Genomic DNA, 18452 nt, shown 5'->3' with positions numbered 1-18452 from the left:
ATTTTAATAAACCACTTTGTTTTCTTTGGTTTTATCCTTAATTTTTTGAATATTTTTTTCTGGATACCTCAATATAATACTTTCCCTAATTAAGACATTGGGAGCTAACGGATAGTAGGCTTACTCTGGAGGATACCATACACATCAATAGTGAGAATGAATGAAGGAAAAATGTAAAAGTAAACCTAAAGGGGCTTCTCTGCTTTTTGCTTTGTTGTTGTTTTTGGTTTGTTTTTTTAATTTGATCACTTCCATAACTGATGGCTCATGGTAAACCTTTGGCACATGGTTATAAGAGGGAGCAGGAGGCTGCCATTACCATATGAACATGGTGACAAATTGCAGGAAGAGTAGCAGTTATTCCATCACCAGAGGACCTTAATGAGGAAAACGACATCATCTCAAGGCTTCACTGCAATTTGTTTTGCTTTGCTCTAGATCTTCTAACCGGAAACTTCCCAGCCTTTGTGATAGCTAGTCCTCTGTGAAAAGTTTTAAGAGCCAATTATAACAATCTTCTTTTTGCCTAATTTCACAATCCTAATGTTTCCTTTTGCCTAATTTCACTTTTGGGAAATTTGAAAAAAATTGACCTAGCCCATTTATGTGTGCTTCTTAAATCCATTTGCTGGATTAGTGTCTTAAGTTAAGGTATTTCCTTAATGTAATGTGTTTAAATTAATCTGCATGCAGCTCAACACACAGAAATACTCAGCCCAAGAGACCCTCATCGGATAAAACAGTTCCAATACTGTCTGGTCATTCTGGCTTAACGGCTCACTCTGTGCCTGCCTTACAGTCCAGAACACTGCTTCTGTGCTAGTTCAATTACTCAAAATCTGGTATTTCTGCTTTCAAAATACGTTATCAAAATTTGAGATTTATGGGTAAATGCTAACTGATGATACTGTGAACTGGACACAGGAAAAACAAGCTGCCAGACTCCCATATTTTTGGCTGAGAGTATTCCACTGACACGGTAGCTATCAAAATACAATCTGGTGCCCATCTTGACAGATACATCGCGTTTGTGGGACACAGGCAAATGTCAGTTTGGGGTTCACAGCCAAAACGCATTTAGCTCACAAGAGCAGAAAGTCTAGTAGTCTAACCCTTTGTTCTTCAACTAGAAATACACTCAGCATAGTTTTTAAAGTGTAGGATGAACTGAATGAACTACAATTTCACATATATTAGTGCTCAGTATCACTGGAAAGAGTGTAGTGATGTGCGTGCCGTGCTTTGCAGAGCCCCTCCCAAGGGCTGTATGCATATCGCGTAGGGGAAGGGGGGGATCGGCTCCTGGCAATTCTCAAGATGGGATATGACATTGTAGTCTTAATGTTCAATGGAGAAAAATGAAAACTGATTATGTGAAAAGAGAATTTTGCTCTAGCCTGAGTGCCGGTGGGGACTGGGATGATGTATTTACTGACAGAAGACAAGCCAGAAAAAGCAGAATGTGCCTCACATTTATTTACAGAAGAATATAAACTAAGGGACTTAAGGGACTTCTGGGTCATCCATGTGAGTCCTCCCTATTGCCTTATTCCAGGATTGTGGGTTTTCTTTTCTCCTTTAGAAGATTAAGAAGTATAAGGAAAAGCAGAAGCCTCCAGACTAGAAATTCTGGGGTATCACCACCTGTCCTTGGAACTCGGTTCTGCCCTTGATGACTTCACTGGGAATTGAGTATGTGAAAAAGGGGTTTTAATCATTACAAATTCTATGCTAGTATAGGCAAATGTAGCTATTGCTATATTTTAAAAAAAGCAAATAAAATTACACCACTGCCTCTTATTAAACAGACTATTATTTTAAGAGAATGATAGCCCTTCATTTTTTTTGACAAACAAGTCAGATGTGAACAACAGCAAATGGAAATCTAATTCCATGGCAGCATCAACAAATCAAGCATGATACATCTCAGTGCCATTTTCTCCTGCACATAGCTGTGCCTGGTTTTCTGCCTACAAAAGATGAAAAGCATAAAAGCAAAAGCAGTATGAGGTTTCCCTGATGGAAATGTTCCAGAGGAGGAAGGGAAATGCAGTAATGCTCCAGCCTGCTCTCCCTCTATTATTGTGTCATCATTACCTCTGTGGAGGGCTCTGGTTTGTCTTGGCCGATTCTAGAGCTGTAGACTCACCTGACAGTAAGGTTCCTAAATTAAACCCAAAATCCTGAAACGTAAATCTAAGACTAATAGAAATATTTCCTTGAACTGCTTAAATAGGGTATTTTAGGGCTTTGTATTTTTTCTGTTTTTTTCAAACTTTTTCATACTTGGCATGATGGAAAGAAACATTTGTTCCTCTTAGCAACAAAGCCTGCAACTCAAAGCCCTGTGTCTCTCTTCACAGCCAAGGCCTGTCTCATTTCCTCTTTGCTTCTCAGGAAGATCTTGTTCAAAACATCTAGAGCAGCTGGTATCTCTTACCAGAGGACTTTCTTACTTGACTATAGATGACAGAGGCGTAATCAGCTTTTTGTTTTCTTATTTTTTTTTTGTACGGAAAACATAAGCATGATTCAGAGAGCTTCGCGTTGCACTGGGAAATGCATACTCTTATACTGTGCCATATGTCTTGAAAAAAGCCAAAACCACAACCCACAACAGCTGGGCGCTTTTTGGTTTTTGTGTGTGGTGGGGGTTTTTTTGTTTGTTTTGTTTTGCGATAATCCCCAGGTGGTCACAGAAGCTGTGACAGGAGATCTGTTTGGTGGTTCTGTTTCTACCTTTGATTCAGTCCTATAACTGATAACACATGATTTTGAGAGAGGTCTCCACTGATCTGGAAATGCAGAAGCCCTTTATCAAAGTTCACAGTGGGCTCTACCAGACCTGCAAGACCAATGAACACAACAGAGCAGTTTGGAGAACTGTATGTTGGTGCCTTAGCATGTAATTTACATATGCACACATACACATATATCTCAAATGTATCTTGCATCTGTTAAAACATTTCTGTCCCAGCATTCAGTTGCTGTTCTTGAAATTTAAAAGCTTGAAGTTTTAAGACTTGAATCTTAAACTTGAAATATGAGTCAATCATATATTGAAGTCATCGAGGTTACTAATACACTGTATTCAGTGTGAACAGTAATGGTAGAGTGTCACCCAGTCAGGAAATTTGCCTTGTAAGTATAATAGAGCCAGCATCTCACGCACTCGCATCAATATAAATCAGGAATAACTTCAATTAAGTAAGAAGAATTATATCTGTGAAAATTGCCATGAGAGGAGAATGAAAGCTGCTTTATTTACTTCTGGAACAATGAACTGTTTGAAATGGGCATTTTCAGCTATACATGATCTAATAGGATTTTCAATTGTCAGAATGAGTTAGAATCACTGCTTTTATTATGCATAGGATGTTTTTAATGGTGCACTTATTTTCTTAGTGCCGTATGTTCCTCCTTACAGAAAAACAAAACAAACTGTGAAGATCATCAAACCAGTTACTACAAAATGTGGCTGCTCCTTACATTTGTTTGTATATAAACCTGTATTGTGCAAGCCAGATAAGAATAACAAACATTGGTAATAAGCCGGATATGAAAATTGTTGTTAATATACCAGGAAAATTAGTGTCTTGGTTGTTCTCTCTTGAGATAGAAAGACAGATATTGCAAAATTTCTCAGGAACAAAGACATATCACTGAAAAATTCTAATTGAACTTTACCAGATCTTCTGCTCTTGTTGATAGAGGTTTTGGTTCTTCCCCACTCAATTATCATCTTCATCTCCATTAGGCATCCTGCTTGCTGCAGGAGGTGAAGGGAGAAATGCTTTTGTCAGAACCAGCTTATCCTTTCTCCGATGATATCACCAACTCTGCCCATGTTTTTAGTGACCTTAATCTATTGCGATTTCTCATGTGTCATATATTCAGAGGTAGATGTGCTGTCACAGGCACGGGGAACTGAGGAAGTTACTGTGGATGCACTAATTTTTGTCACATTTTTATGATCAATATGACTCTCAGTATCTCTGCGTCCTGCCCTGAATCTTTTAGGACTATAGAAGGTGACTAATAGAGATATAGTCCAGGGCTGATATAGGATGTACTTCCCCCCCCCCCCCCCCCCATTCTCTCATTAATAGTAATAATAGTCACCTGTCAGCACAAGACATTTCCGAATTTCTGTTTTATTTTCTTAAGATTTTCCAAGTCTGTGGTTTCATCTTTGAAGCCATTTTTTTCAAATGTGAACTACCTAAATGTATGTGATTAGCAGTATCAGTGCTGGAAAGTAAAAAGAAAAACTGAATACGAAGGTGTAAATATTCATTTCCTCAGTGATTATAGTACTGATCCTTTAAAATTGTGGTGTACCACTCGGATGAAGATACAATGGATCTAAGGTGCTTAATTAATTACATACAAAAACCTGCATGACCAGATGGTGTTCATAGTGAATCCATGAACAGAGACTGTTTTCACTCATCTCTAGTAAAAAAGCCGCAAACAAAAAAACTTAAGGCTGGCTCTCTGCCCATCACTGTCCACTTATTCCACTATTTTTCTCATACTTCACCAAAGACTGGCTCTTGCCTCACTCAATAGTAATTGGTTTGGCTGATTTGGCTTCAGCTGGTCCATGCAAGTAGCTATTTGAGCAAGGGGAAGAGAAGCCCAACAATCCATATATATATATATATACATAGAGACCTGAAATCTGCCTTTCAGGTCTTGAGTTAGTTTTCTTTAGACACAAGTTGTGATCTTTTTTTTTTTTTTTTTTTTTTGTTAGTTTGACATAATATTCCTTCTTCTGTTTGCTGTGTGGTGGGTTCCTCTAACAACCCCTGCATGCCAACTCAGGAAAATTAATTACTTCCTGGAAGGCAGGGAGTTCAGAGACCTGTATGATGCTGCTGAAATAGACTGAAAACTCTACAATACAGACTCATTCCAAGAGAGATGCATGCCAAAGAAAATAAGAAAGTGATATTTGCCCTAATTTATATTTTTCATTATTATGCACTTCCCTGGCTTTGTCAGTGCTGCAACAGAAAGCAAAAACACCACCAAAAAAAAGTGATTGCTATAGCGACCCCAAAGGTGCTGGTTTAAGGGGAAAAGAATAAATTGGTTTCGTTACCAAGAGTTTAAAATCCAGAGCTGTATGGGTGACATAATATATTTACTTCATGTTGTGTGTGTGGTTTCATATAATATTGCTTTTAAAATTAATATTGACCTTTAATGGCTATGGAAACAGCTATCAGTATGCAGAAGATTAAACAAAACAATAGAAAAACTGCACAGTAAATATGTATAGCAAGATATAACTGATAGAGTAACTATGATGTCACAGTAAATAAAACTCAGAGCAGTATTTTTTGCTGTGGGCTGGTTCCTTAGCACTTTGACCTTGATACTGGATACAGCAGGTTTAGATTAGCCTATATATTATCCATCATTCTCATGTGTGCTTTGGAAAAGTTGTCTCGGAAAAGAGACACTTTAAAAAAATTGGTTTTATTTTTCCCCTCAGGCTTAAGTTATCCAGCATCATACCAAGAATTGTAACAGGTGTACAGATTCTGGTATACAGGACCTGGCTTATGAGGTTAAAGCAAATTAAACTGACTGGGCAATAAAATGGCATTTTTTTGAATGTGAAATTCAGTGTGAGCAAATGTGAAAATGTGAAGCAACTTCACATGGGAAGGAAACATTACCTTTGCTTTATCTCTGTGCATCTCTGTAACTAAAACCCTCCTGCTCCTTAGTCTCCTTCCCGGGTCTGTACAGGGGGCTCTGAAGGGGAAGAAAACCAGGCAGGTACTTTCTCCTGAAAGCATGTTGAGCACCTGCTGTTCGAATTGGTCTCCTTGCCTGGGACAGAACTGTCTAGTGGGATAAGCAGAAGTTGGGGGTGAAAACCTGGTTCTAGGATGGAAAGAGTGATGGGGTTTGGAGCTTCAGGAGTGTATGCTGAGCTGTCTCTGCTGGTGCTCAAGCTATAGGAGCATTCAAACCTTGCAGATCACTGTCCTGCACCCTGCAGCTTTCTTCTTCCTTATGGCTTGTGAATGGTACAATCCAGAGCTGCCAAAAGTCACTGGCTGTCTTTCACTTGCTTCAGGCTGTATCTGCTGAGGTCTGTACTGTGTGGTCCAAAACTAGCTGACCCTGGTAGGAATATCTGTAATCAATGAAAAGGGATTTGCACACCCACAAAAATCTGGAGGTACAGGCTTCTAGGCTGAATTTGAAGAATAATTCCAATGATTAGCAGAAAAAAATGTCTTATTGGATAGCAGAAGAGACACAAGCAGTATTTTTATGTCTGCTATGTCTTCTACCTGCAGGTATTGCACTGTGGTTGAACTACAACTTGGCTCATAAAGCTAAACATTGACAAGGAAATTGCACTAGTTTTTAATAGTTTAATACAAGAATTTTCAAATCTAATGCATTTATGGAAAAAATCCTGGACACTGGGGAAAAAGCCAGTGGCATTACATGGACTTAAATCTTTACTCCACTAAGGCTTCACGAAATCTACTACAACACTAATTTTGTTTTCTGCTTCACGCACCTTAGTGGCAGCTTTCAGTTTCACCATCAGATTAGAGGGCAATATCCTTAACAATATCAATCTTGGCTCTTAAACAAAACATAGAGGGATATATATAGATCTTTAGCGTCTGAAGCGTGAACTGAAGGAGGACTGAAAAAAGAAATCTTTAGACAACCTGCTTCCAGGAGAATGTGTTTTCAGACTTTTAAAGAACAGAAACTTGAGTCTTAGAGTTTTCTGAATGCCTGTGTCCAGTCCTGGACTTTTTTACTTACTTTTTGTACACACTACATTAAAATGGCAGGTTAAAATCTAAGATCTGAATGACTGTGTTGAATAAATGAGCTTTTCACACCTTCCCATGAGTCGTTAACCAAGCATCTGTGTGATGAGGGTTCAGCCTGTCTGCAGCATCTTGCAGAGACCTGCTGTATCCTGGCCAGCTCGGAGGGGGAGTTCCATGAGGATGCAGTGACATGTCAGCACCACACACCGGAACAAGCTCACAAAGCTGCCCTGAAGCACGCCTTTGAATGAAGCCTGGCAGGTGTTCAGACAACTTGAGTGCAGATAGGACAAATACAGAGCTGTGAAAAAGATTGCACAGACGCATTTTAAAGTTAGATTCATGTTACGAGTTCAAGTCCAGGTGGATTTTACTTCACTTGTTTAAAAATATTGTATCTGGGGGATAGAGATTGGAGGCATCTATTATTCAAGAAAGGCCTTTTTTTTTTTTTTCTTTTAATGCAAACTTATCAAGGCAGGTTAGGAATAAGGATAAATTAATTCTCAGATAAAGAACTCTGTATCCATGGACTGCATTGTTTGATGGCTCTGTCTGTGATTTGAGCCATACCCTGGAATCTGTACTTGCTTTTTGCTTCATATCTGGTCCCAATCTATTATAAAGCAACACATTCCCACCGCTTCTCTTCAAGCTCTTGCTGACAGTTACAAGAATAGTTCAGAGCTGCTCTGAGCAAGGGATGCTTTTCTAGAGTCTCTTTCTGTGGGAAGTTTCAGCAGAAACTGAAAGCAGAATGTCCTTGTGTAGTTGCCCAGGATAAAGGGAAGGGTGTTGCTCTGCCAAACACGTACAGTTATTCATGCAAAAACCCCATCACACGGATATTTTTGAAAACGTATGAAAAATATATGTGCAATATGTCACCTTTCTAGGCGTGGTGCCAGTGTACTGAGTTCTGTGCTTTTGTCTTTTGCAGAACATCATAAATTAGAACAGCAAAGGCAAAAGAAGGAAAGATGGAGGAAGAAGGCTATTTTTTTAATGCATCTTAATCTTATACATGCCCCTGTTCATAATGATCAGGGTCTGACTTCTCTTTTCTCCTGGCTGCACTGTGCTCTTCCTTGGTGTGGAGCACATCAGCTGCAGTCATGGCACATGATAATCATGACCTCTCTGTTGTGCCAGGTCTTGGCATGCTCTGCATGTAGAGGAATTCAGCTGGAGATGGTTCTCATGTAGTTGATTTTCACAGTCCTGACTTTTTTTGTTCCTTCTGCAAGAGCATGGAACAGTTGGTGTGGCATGTGGAAACTTGCTCAGAAGTTTTTTGGAGTTAAGTTAATACCTGCATAGAACATCCTGCTGACAGAGGTTGTCCAGCCCTTTTCCAGTAGAGACCACTCTGTAGAATTTTTATAAACTATGTCTAAAGTCTTTGACTTTCATAGAAGGTGTTTGATATTTAACTGGAAGCCCCTGGGTTTACAGAAAAGCCACGGTTCCTTCTCCTGTGTATTCCAGTTAACTGGGTTATAAGCTATTACAAGTTGCTGTTTCTCTTCCACATTCCTGTATTCCCCAAGAAAATTATGGTATCTAGTCTAATTTAAATATATGAATGTGAAACACTCTGAAGAGCTAAAACTTAATTTAGCCGAAGTGGCCCAGTAACAATGCACGCTACGTAAAGCATGCAGCACAGCCCCGGCAAGGCAATGCCAGTCTGAGGGGAGCTGCTGGACTCTTGTCCCAGCCGTATGCTTCTGCCCAGTGTACATGGCCCCACCGGTCTGACACCTGCGAGATCCTCCAGTGACAGTGGGGACAGCTGAACTGGAGGAAATGGCTGAGGAAATATAATTGTAATACTATGATCTGACTGTTTGTTAATTTCTCACTTAACCACCCCCCATCCCCACCCCCACCCTGTAGTGTAAATTGAGAGCCAATGGATTTGTCGTCATATCCTCAGAAGTTAGAAATCGCTAGATCTATGGTTGCCCACTGAACCTGAATTTCAGAATCAATCAAACATTTCAGAATCAGTCTCTAACCCCACAATGGCATCCCGTGTTTGCAGTGCTACTTAGAGTAGAGGAGTTGCACACAGAAACAGATAGAGGGAAAATTTCTTGGGCCTCTCTAATTCTGGCATGTGCTAACTTTCAATTGGGTGACTTTGCTGCGTCCTTTAATGTAGCTATTTTTGTGTGTGTGTGTGTGTGTGTATAAATTAAAAATAGCTCTATAGAAATAATTTTAAAACCCTGGAGTATTTAATAGCAACCAATTCCTTTCTATAAAAAATTTATAACAACTCATAAAATGTAATCAACAGAGAATTGTGCCCCCGCTTTTGAGTTCTTTAGGTGGTTTTAAAAATAATACTTTAAGGATGTTGGAAATGGCAGCATGAAGTGTTTCTTTCCTGTTGAATAGCTACTAAAATAAATTATTCCAACTGTATAAAAATATGAAAAGCCTACCACTGTTACTTATACTTGAGCTGTGTGAAAGCACCTTCATTTGGTAGGATAATTGCTTTGGCATATATAAACATTTAAAGATAATTAAATTAAATAAATTTAAAGATTAAACACCAAAATTCTTCAAAACGAGGTCCTAATGATGTACTGGTTTACCCTGCCTGCAGTAGGTGGTGTTCATCTCAAGCTGGCTTATGAGAAACGTTAAATATTAGTGGTTTAGCTCACCTTTGTTTGATGTTACTTTTTTATTTTCAGCAAGCAGTAAACACTATAGTAGAGGTCCAATATAAAGAAGCTGCGAATATATTTTTTTTAAATAGTGTTTAAAATTCTATAAATTCTAAAAGGATGATAGAACATGGAATACAGTTTAAAATGCTGTTTAGAGAGTAAACAAAACACCCAAACTATTGCAACCAGATAAAACTTGATTTAAAAAATTTTACATAATCACTGGAGATAGTAAAAATGTCAATTGTTTTTAATAATTTTAGGGAAATTAGGATATTTTTCCTCCAACCAATATTTCTCTAGGGAAATTGTGGTTGAGGGCTTTTTTGAGATATCAAAATGTAAAAGTTACTATCCAGGTTTCATTTCTTCATAACAAAGCCTAAAAGTCATGTCCAGATTTAAAATAATTCTTAAAAATATTTGGGTCCCAAAGCAATGTTTTGATCCAAGTCAAAATAAATACATAAATAAATAATCTTTTTACTAAAATCTCTTTATTAGGTTTGCATGTCACAGGAGTATCATCTTTGTCAGAGTGGCTGGGTAGAACAAATCCTGGCATTACACTCCCAAGTCTTTGTGGAGAGCCACAGGGTAAATCTGTAGCAATGTAACAGATTCCCACAGCTGTGATGTCTGATTATATGGTGTGCTGCAAAAATTATGTTAACACTACGCTTAAACAGGATAACAGAATAAAGTTGTAATATAAAGTCAAACACAGATAACCAATGCAATGCAAAATAAAATATTTTATTTTGGTTTATGTGCACAACTTTCTTGCTTTCATAACATGCATATTTGTAAATAATGATTTTTAATGAATGAATACTAATTACTGTAGATCAAATCAAGCCTCTGAAAGGTTAGAACTTGATTTTAAGAAGAGCTTATTGCTATTAATATAAGGCGTATTTTAGACACTATTCCTTGTGTAGTGTAGCTAATGCGGTGTTACTGGCATTTTTGTCCTACCATCTATTGTAGTCTTAATTCTATGAGCTCTAGGGATGATTTAAATGCTGTATATACCAGGGATGGATTAGAAAAATACGTTCAGCAGCCTTGACCTGTGTAGGGTTCTGAGAAAATGCCTTCTAGGGGGGCATAAAGGAATCTTTCAACACCAAGGTTCAACAAACTGGTACTTGCTTCTCTTGCACTTCTCTCTGGGCAGAGAAATGGTGCTTCAAGCTGCAGTTCCCACAGAAGGTTAAAGAATATACACGTTTGTCTAGCATTGCTGTCACCTTGGCTTTGCAGAGTACAATTTCCCATAAAACACAGATTCCCGTGCCTTTTACAGGCTATTTCAACCTGAACGTATGGTGAACAGGGTCTTACTAACCCTTTGCTGGCTGCAGCACTTTACAGTGTGTCAGTGTGAGCGTGCTGCTGACTAGTCTTTCTCCCAGGAGCATCTACAAGGGTCTGGCATAAGCCTTCTAAGGCGATTCTTAGAAATCCTGTATTTTTGTTAAACTGTTACAGTATAATATACATATTTGATTACACTGGTCCTGCCAACACCCACCCCCACCTCCCCACCCCAAATATACAATAGGATGGACTTTTATGTTCTTTTTGCTTGTGGGTAGCAAAGGCTGCTTCCATCTCACATTCCAGCAGATTAGTGTCCTGTCACCAATATCAGCAATATCAGGATTGTGCTACAGCTGTCCTTGGCCCTCGTTATCATGCCAAAAATAACATCAGCACAATCTAGTCGTGCCAAGATTGTAGCAAGCTATAATGGCTTATGTTTTATTCGGAAATTGATGCTGTGGCTCTGAATAAGAATGATAATGATAGTTGTTTGAATGGTGCTGCTGGTGGTTGCACGGTAGAGTAGCATTGCTCCGTGTCCTTCAGAATGCCCTGGGTATATAACTAGCTTGTCACTATTGGGACATTGGTTTGCATTTAGAAATCTCCTTATCAAATGCAAAACTGGTATGAGTGCTTGTAAATACAATCTAGGCCAATTCCCATTGGGTGTCATCACAGGACCAAATCATGCTGGCAGAGCTGGTACAGATAATAGCCTTTGTTCAGAGTAAGGTTTCCATGTATGATGGTGGAGACTGAAAAACCTGTGTGTTACTTAAAAATAATATAGAAAAATATATATATATATATAAATCATTGCAAGTTTTCTGCTGCCCTGAAAAGACACAAGTAGAGAGAATGCATTCAACAGCCTGCATTGACTTAAGAGTCAGTGGAGACAGGCTATTAATTTGTTGTGTGTCTCAAAGAATATTATGTGTCTGGATTGCTCTTCCAACGTAATCCCAAATTCATTCTGTTCAACTGCTTGGTGTGGATGAGCAACGTTTCTATTCTGACTTGAAATAAATCTTAAACACTAGTTTCTACTCTATAGTGCTTGGGGAAACAGGAAAGTTACTCACTGGACTTTCAGCTTGCCAGGCATGTTTACTGCACCTCCTTACAGCACAGAGCAGAGACTTTGTTATTGCTCTTTAAACCCCTGTTAGTTACACCAGCTAAAACCTCTCCAGCAGTGCGTGGAAGCTTGTAGTTTGCTCATAAGCTACTTGCCATCCTGCATATCCAAAGCTAAGATGAAAAAGAAAAAAGATTAAAAACTTTACATCAGAGGGTATTTAAAGAATAATATCACAGAATCACAGAATGGTCAGGGGTGGATGGGACCTTGGGAGATCATCCAGTCCAACCCCCCGCTAGAGCAGGGTCTCCTACCGCAGGTTGCACAGAATTTCAAACTTGCCGAGGGTACACTCAGTCCTTCCTCCAGGTCACTGATGAGTGTGTCGAACAGGATTGGGCCCGGGACTGACCCCTGGGGAACACCACGTGCTACAGGCCTCCAGCCAGACCCTGCGCTGCTGATCACAGCCCTCTGAGCTCTGCCATTCAGCCAGTGCTCAGCCCACCCCACGGCCCACTCACCTAACCCACACCTCCTGAGCTTACTTGTAATGTTAGCTAATATGTCGCAGTCAGTATACCTTGGCTACCATCCTTCTCCTGGATTATTTTATTGGCTGTGTCTAGTCCTCTACTAGCTGTGCCATGTTTTTATGGTTTATTGTTATCATAAAAATCTATTTACCTCAATCCAGAATTTGGAGGCTATGCTTAGGGATGATGCATAAAAACAAAGCATGGGAGTTCATTTTAGAAAAAATGTAAATGCTGTATTTATTGTGTTGTGACAAGGATTTCTCATGCAACAGGGCTCCTGAGAACTGTGGCTTGCCGTTTGCACAGCCCCAGAGCTAAGTCAGACACCTTTGAGCTTCCCCAGAGGAGAGCAATCTCTGGGTTGGGTAAGGCAGCAAGCTATCTCCAGATTAAGTGTAGCAAGAAGTCCTAGTCACTTCTGATAGGAACATCCAATGACCTGGTGCCTAAATAATCTTTACATTTGCATTTTTTCTTCACTTTCCTGCATTCTGCAGTTCTTGCTAGTTTCAAAATCTATTATAAAGTCATTGAGAAGAAGAGGGAACAATTTTCTTTCTTGCCAAGTATTAAAAATACCAGCACAATTACTTGTATTTCACAATTAATGATTTTTCCAAGGAGTTTTAAAAAACTAAATTAAAAAAAAAAATCTTGTCAATTGCTTCTCTTCAAGTGGTGATTAGCTGAAATGGGCTCTTCATATGCTGATTCTTAGGAAGAATATTAGGAGGAGAGGAAAGAAGCTGGATAAAGCAGGTCAACTAGATTGGAAAGAATCTTCTTGGGTTTCATTTGTTAGCTCTGTGTAACTCTTGCAGGGACTGTATTAATAAAAAGCAGGAACTTCTGCCCTAGCTAAAATGTGTAATAAAGAAATAAATAACAAGGAGACTCTCTGGGATTCTATCCTCAGTTGTGGTAAATTAGTATAACTCTGTCAAAGTTGTACTAAATTATAAACCTGAATCTGCTCTTTACACTTTGCCTACTTAGTGCAGCTAAGTGGTGTCTTTTTTTAAGCAACAAAGAAGAACTTATTAGTCAAACAGAATATTTTTGATATGTATATTTTTTCCCCTCTGTAAGCCGTGGGGAAAAAAAAAAAAAAAATCTGTCTAACATCACAAAATAGATCGTGCAAGAAATGACTAAACTCAGAGAGAAGGAAAATATCTCGTTAGCAGTTGTTCTCCTTTCCCTTAACTGTCCACAAAAGGAAACATTACAGATGTGTTGCAGATGGGGGCCATAAAATCCTCAAACCAGGATGCTGACCTGGCATCCATCAGACTTAGTGCTGCATAAATCCTCAAAGAATGCTTGTTGTGGGAAATAGTCCTTCCTAGGCATAATGCTTTAATTTCAGCGAAAATATTGATACAGGATGAAATGCAATTGAGGATATTGCACCAGGATCACTACATCCACAGGTCTATTTCTAAAACAGCCAGAATTTTAATAGGAGAATATCTGAAACACAAGTTTTACAGTTACTGTGCACAAATTCATGGCTTGCTTCCAAGGCAGATTACTTCTCCCAACATTTGTATCTTTCTTCTCATATAATGTAACAACGAAGCATTAATCATGCAAATATCAATATTTAATGATTATGCGGTTAATGCCTGCAAAGCATTTTAGAGATAAAGTGCTCTACAAATTTAAATGTAGGATATTTACTCCTCGCCATATCTTAGTTGGACAGAAGGGCTGAGGACGAGTTCATGTTATCTGGAAAGGTAGGTGCCTGATACTTCTGATACAAAATGTAAAGGATCTACTCTAAATTACTGAGCTCTATGACAGTCTTTGCATTCACTTCAACACACTTTGGAAGTTCACAGTATAGACACATTTCTATGGTAATGAGTATACAGCTCAAACCTCAAAATATACTAATTAGGTTAAAAACAGGATTGGGAAGATTTGGCCAGTTAATTTAAATGTCATAATTGGTGCTGCAGATACCATTGTTACCTCACAATTATATAAATGAAGATTTCCCCTCTAATGAGGGACTGAGGAAAGAGGATGGTTGTAGAAAAGAAGTAAGTCAAGCGCAAGTTTTTCCTGCATGTTAGCTTTGCTAAAAGAAAATCAATATGGCCCTTTTAAAGTGATGGGTGAGTCACAGGTACCTTTCCTTAACTACCTCCTTTTTATTGAAGAGTTTCTCCTGGACAGGTTAGCAGGAGTTAAAAGACAACTTATGAAACTGTTGCTGAATAATTAAGAAGCTTGTGTATGCAAGTACTCTGCTGAGCCTGGCCATAAGCAATCACTGGGTGAGATGAACTTCTCAAAAGAAAAATGCTTGTTTTTCACAAGTCTTACTTCTGTATCTGTGTCTTATGGGAACTGTTTGGATTTAAAAGATGAAACAGCAGAAGTTGTTTCCTTAGGTGTTATTTTTGTCAATGTAATTCTCAGTTATCTGCTGGCACATAGCGCTTTTCTCAGCCATTAGAAAATTTGAGGAGAAAATATCCAATTCATACACTCTGGAGAAGGTTTATTTGGAAGGATCCTAGATTTCGCCATCTAGAAGAGGTCGTGTTCTCCCTAAAACTCTCTGCTTAGAAACCTTTCCCTACTTGCAAACAAGTATCAAAACCTACCATGCAAAATACAGACGTGTTTACCTTTGGGTTTATGCACAGATCTCCCCAGTTCTTCTAAAACTTCTGCTGAAAAGGTATGGATGTGTTTTAAAACAGGCCTGCCAAAATGATGAAGCCTGTATCAAATTGCCTGTGCAGTGGACCTCCTCCACATGGTGAGGTTGTCTAATGAGAGTACAGTGGCCACTGGGGGGGCGGGGTGGGTTAGACACAAAGTTGGCTGGGTTGGAGTTAAGAAGCCTGACAAAGCACAGTGCAAAGTGATAGAAGGGAAGATTACAGCTAAAAATAGGAATTGGCAGCTCAAAACTGGGGGGGGAGATATTTGAACACTGCAGAACACAGGAATGGAAAAAAAAAGGTTCAGTAAGAGAAGACCAGCGTTGCCTCAGAAGGCTTGAAAACCAGGCTTTGTCTTGTGGTGTTGCTGACAGTGAGCTCGAGCTGTGGCTGTGCAGATAAAAGAGCTGCTGTCTTTGGTGGAGACCGGTACTTTTCGAGCAAGACTGTGCACGTTAGCTAACGGAAGAGTGACAGCACACAGCTGTGCTCTGGCAAGGGGATAAAGGAGGGTATTCAGTCAAGTCTGCTATGAGTAAAAGCACAGATATATTTTTTTTTTTTTGTCTCCTAAGTGTGATTTGGGAAAAAAATGATCATTTGATGAAACCATGTTTCATCATCATGGGTCATCATCAAAACATAATGAAACCAGGTTCATTTCAACCTGACAAATAGGGAAGTGTACGAGTAGAGAAGGCAGGTAAAGTATTTTTAGTTTATTTAAACTGGATTAAAAATAACATCTGAAATTTGCTGGGTGACATAATTTCTTTCTGGTTTGCAGACACATATAACAGTTACATTCTTTTCAAAGTCTCTGGACACCAGCCAGGAGAGTGGAGAAAACCCATCAGGCACCTCACTGCAGGCAGCTAACAGTCCTGCTGAAGGCAAGGGGGAAGAATAACACCCCAAATCAAACAGTGTGCTCTCTGTGTTGAATGCCCATAGTATTTTGAATGCAGGATGCTGATTAGTGTCTGCTTGGATCAAGGGATGATGTCGATTCGTTATAATTAACATCAGACTCTTCTCCATGCTCAGAACTCATGCTCTGGGTGTAGGAGGCAAAACAATTCCCAAGAATGCAGGAGGCTGCTATTTAAATCTATTTACATAATTTTGCTATGTTTTTCTTAAAATATTTCTGTGTGATTGAAGAACTCTTTCCTGGGTTGTCCTTTGCTAAAGCTGTCTTGGCAAATTTACTGGAAAGTTAGCTCTCAATGAAAAAGAAAAGGACCTCCTGTGTGGCTGGGGGAGGTTAGAGCCATTCCCTGGAGCCAGGTGAGAGGCGGTGGCATGGCCCTTCCCTGGGCACCAGCCTGAGCTGCCAGCCCATGTCCTTCTGCTCCAGTGTCTCCTCCATCCAACCTGAGTATTACTTGTGCCATAAAATATTTTCCTCCTTGGCTAAGATGACTTTGAAAAATGTCTTGGATTTTTGAAAATTTAGGGCCCTGTGGGAAAGAAGGTTGTTTAGTTACATTGAAAAAGGAATGTAGCATTAGTAACGAGGCACGATAAAGCAGTTAGCAATTAAAAAAAAAAACAAAACAAAACAAAAAAACCAAACAACCCAATAACTTTCACTTGCATTTCTACTCCAACTTATGAATAATTTGTCACATCTTTTAAACAGTAAGCTGTATTAGCATGATCAAACCAGTGCATCCCCTTGTCTTCCCTGACGCTTGTTAGGGTAAAACAGCGATGTACTATGCCTGTGTTTTGAGGCTTTCAACTTGATGCCTTTGGTTCATTCAGATATATTACTTTTAAGAAGGTCTTTGTTAGGATTTTTAGCAGACAGTACTTCTGAACCAGCACACAGGAAAAAAAGTGCATTTTATAAGGGAAATAGTTTCATTATAAGCTGACATTAACCAAAGACTAAAATTAGGGTTGTTTGGTGTGAGGGAGAAAAGAAAAAAATAATCTGCATTTTGTTCATTGGAGGATGTGCAGTTATGGGACAAAGGAGGACACATTTGGGATGCAATTCAGGCTTAGGGTTAGAAATGCTCTTTTCCATTCAGAAGCATACAGGTGAGAGCCATGTTTTGTGTCTTTTATGCCTACCATCAGAACAGATTCAGGTGCATGCATAATGCATGAGGCAAGTACCAGAACTGATGCAGAATAATCCATAAAATATGAAGCTGATGTTATGAATAATTAAAGCACAAACACACTCAGAAACACCTGCATGCGGCTAATAGGATGGGTTGGACTTAACCTATAAGTGATAGAAATGTAGAACTGAAGCTGTTCCTCCTCCAGCTTGGGTGTACCCCAGACAGTGTGCTGAGCGTGATGCAAGGCAGAGCTGCTGGGCACCCCTCTGGATTTCCAGAGCCCTTTCTGAGCAAACACTGTGACTTTGCTGCAGAGGAGCCATGGTGTCTGTTTTCTTCATGAGAGGCACTACGAGCATGTTTCCTTGTTATAATATTGAAAAGGTTGAATTTTCAGTCTCATGTTAAGTAAATGGCAGTTTTGTTTAGAGACAGCGAAGATGAAATATTTAGCTTTTATCAATAATGTACCCTCGAAGTAATGGTGCCTACATCGACACATAATCTGTGGCAAACTTTCACAGATCCCCTGATGCATTTGAGTGAAGCTCAAGGTTTTTTAACTTGTTGGAGATGAATCGCTTCTGAAGTTCCTTACATGAAAGAGAAGGGCGAGAACTGAGCTAAGAGTATCAGCGGAAGAGAAGGTCATATCAACTATTACTGCCTGTATGGCTTGTGCACTAACCCACTCAATGTGGTGTTAGTATTTCTTACCTAATACTTTCATGATCTCAGTGGAGATCTTGACTCTGTTATGCTAGGCATTGTTCACAGACCAGAGAAAAACATCCTTGTCCTAAAACATTTATTTTAAATAGAAGGGACAAATGGTGGGACCTTTTCTGAAGTTAAATGGCCATCTTTTTTTTGAGTAGAGGAACTCAACTAAGTATAGGAAAAATATAAAGATTCATAGCAGAGTTTGACTGCACTTTTACCTGAGACAGGGAGGAAAAGGTTCTGTCATTTCTGGGAGCTTCCAAAATGTGTTTTAATTTATATCTCTGTTAAAGTGATTTGAATGTAATGGAAAATAGTCTCTGGGCTGTGGTTTGTTTTTTGTGACTGTGCACATTCAAACTACAATATACTGTTTTTTATATTGCTGCTCTGATGAAGGAATTCTAGCTGTGTGCACAGCAATCTTAGATCTTTGCTCTTTAAAATGTCTTCTTTGGTGACAGTTTGGATGGCGTATCTGTTTACAAAAGGGACGGT

General features: G+C 39.1%; 1 long non-coding RNA gene across 1 annotated transcript in view; it reads right to left on the bottom strand.

Moving 5' to 3' along the window:
- Nucleotides 1-18452, bottom strand: part of LOC308062743 — a 69554-nt gene that overhangs the window by 19016 nt on the left and 32086 nt on the right. Inside the window, exon 1 of the long non-coding RNA XR_013927668.1 lies at nt 3688-18452. This exon is cut by the window's right edge and continues 32086 nt beyond it. This is a non-coding gene — a long non-coding RNA (uncharacterized lncRNA). The remainder of the gene's footprint in view (nt 1-3687) is intronic.

Source organism: Falco punctatus, assembly GCF_963210335.1.
Source record: "Falco punctatus genome assembly, chromosome: 4".
In the NCBI taxonomy this organism is placed as follows: Eukaryota; Metazoa; Chordata; class Aves; order Falconiformes; family Falconidae; genus Falco; species Falco punctatus.
Note: the sequence above shows the minus strand (reverse complement) of the source record. Positions and strands in the feature narration are given on the sequence as shown.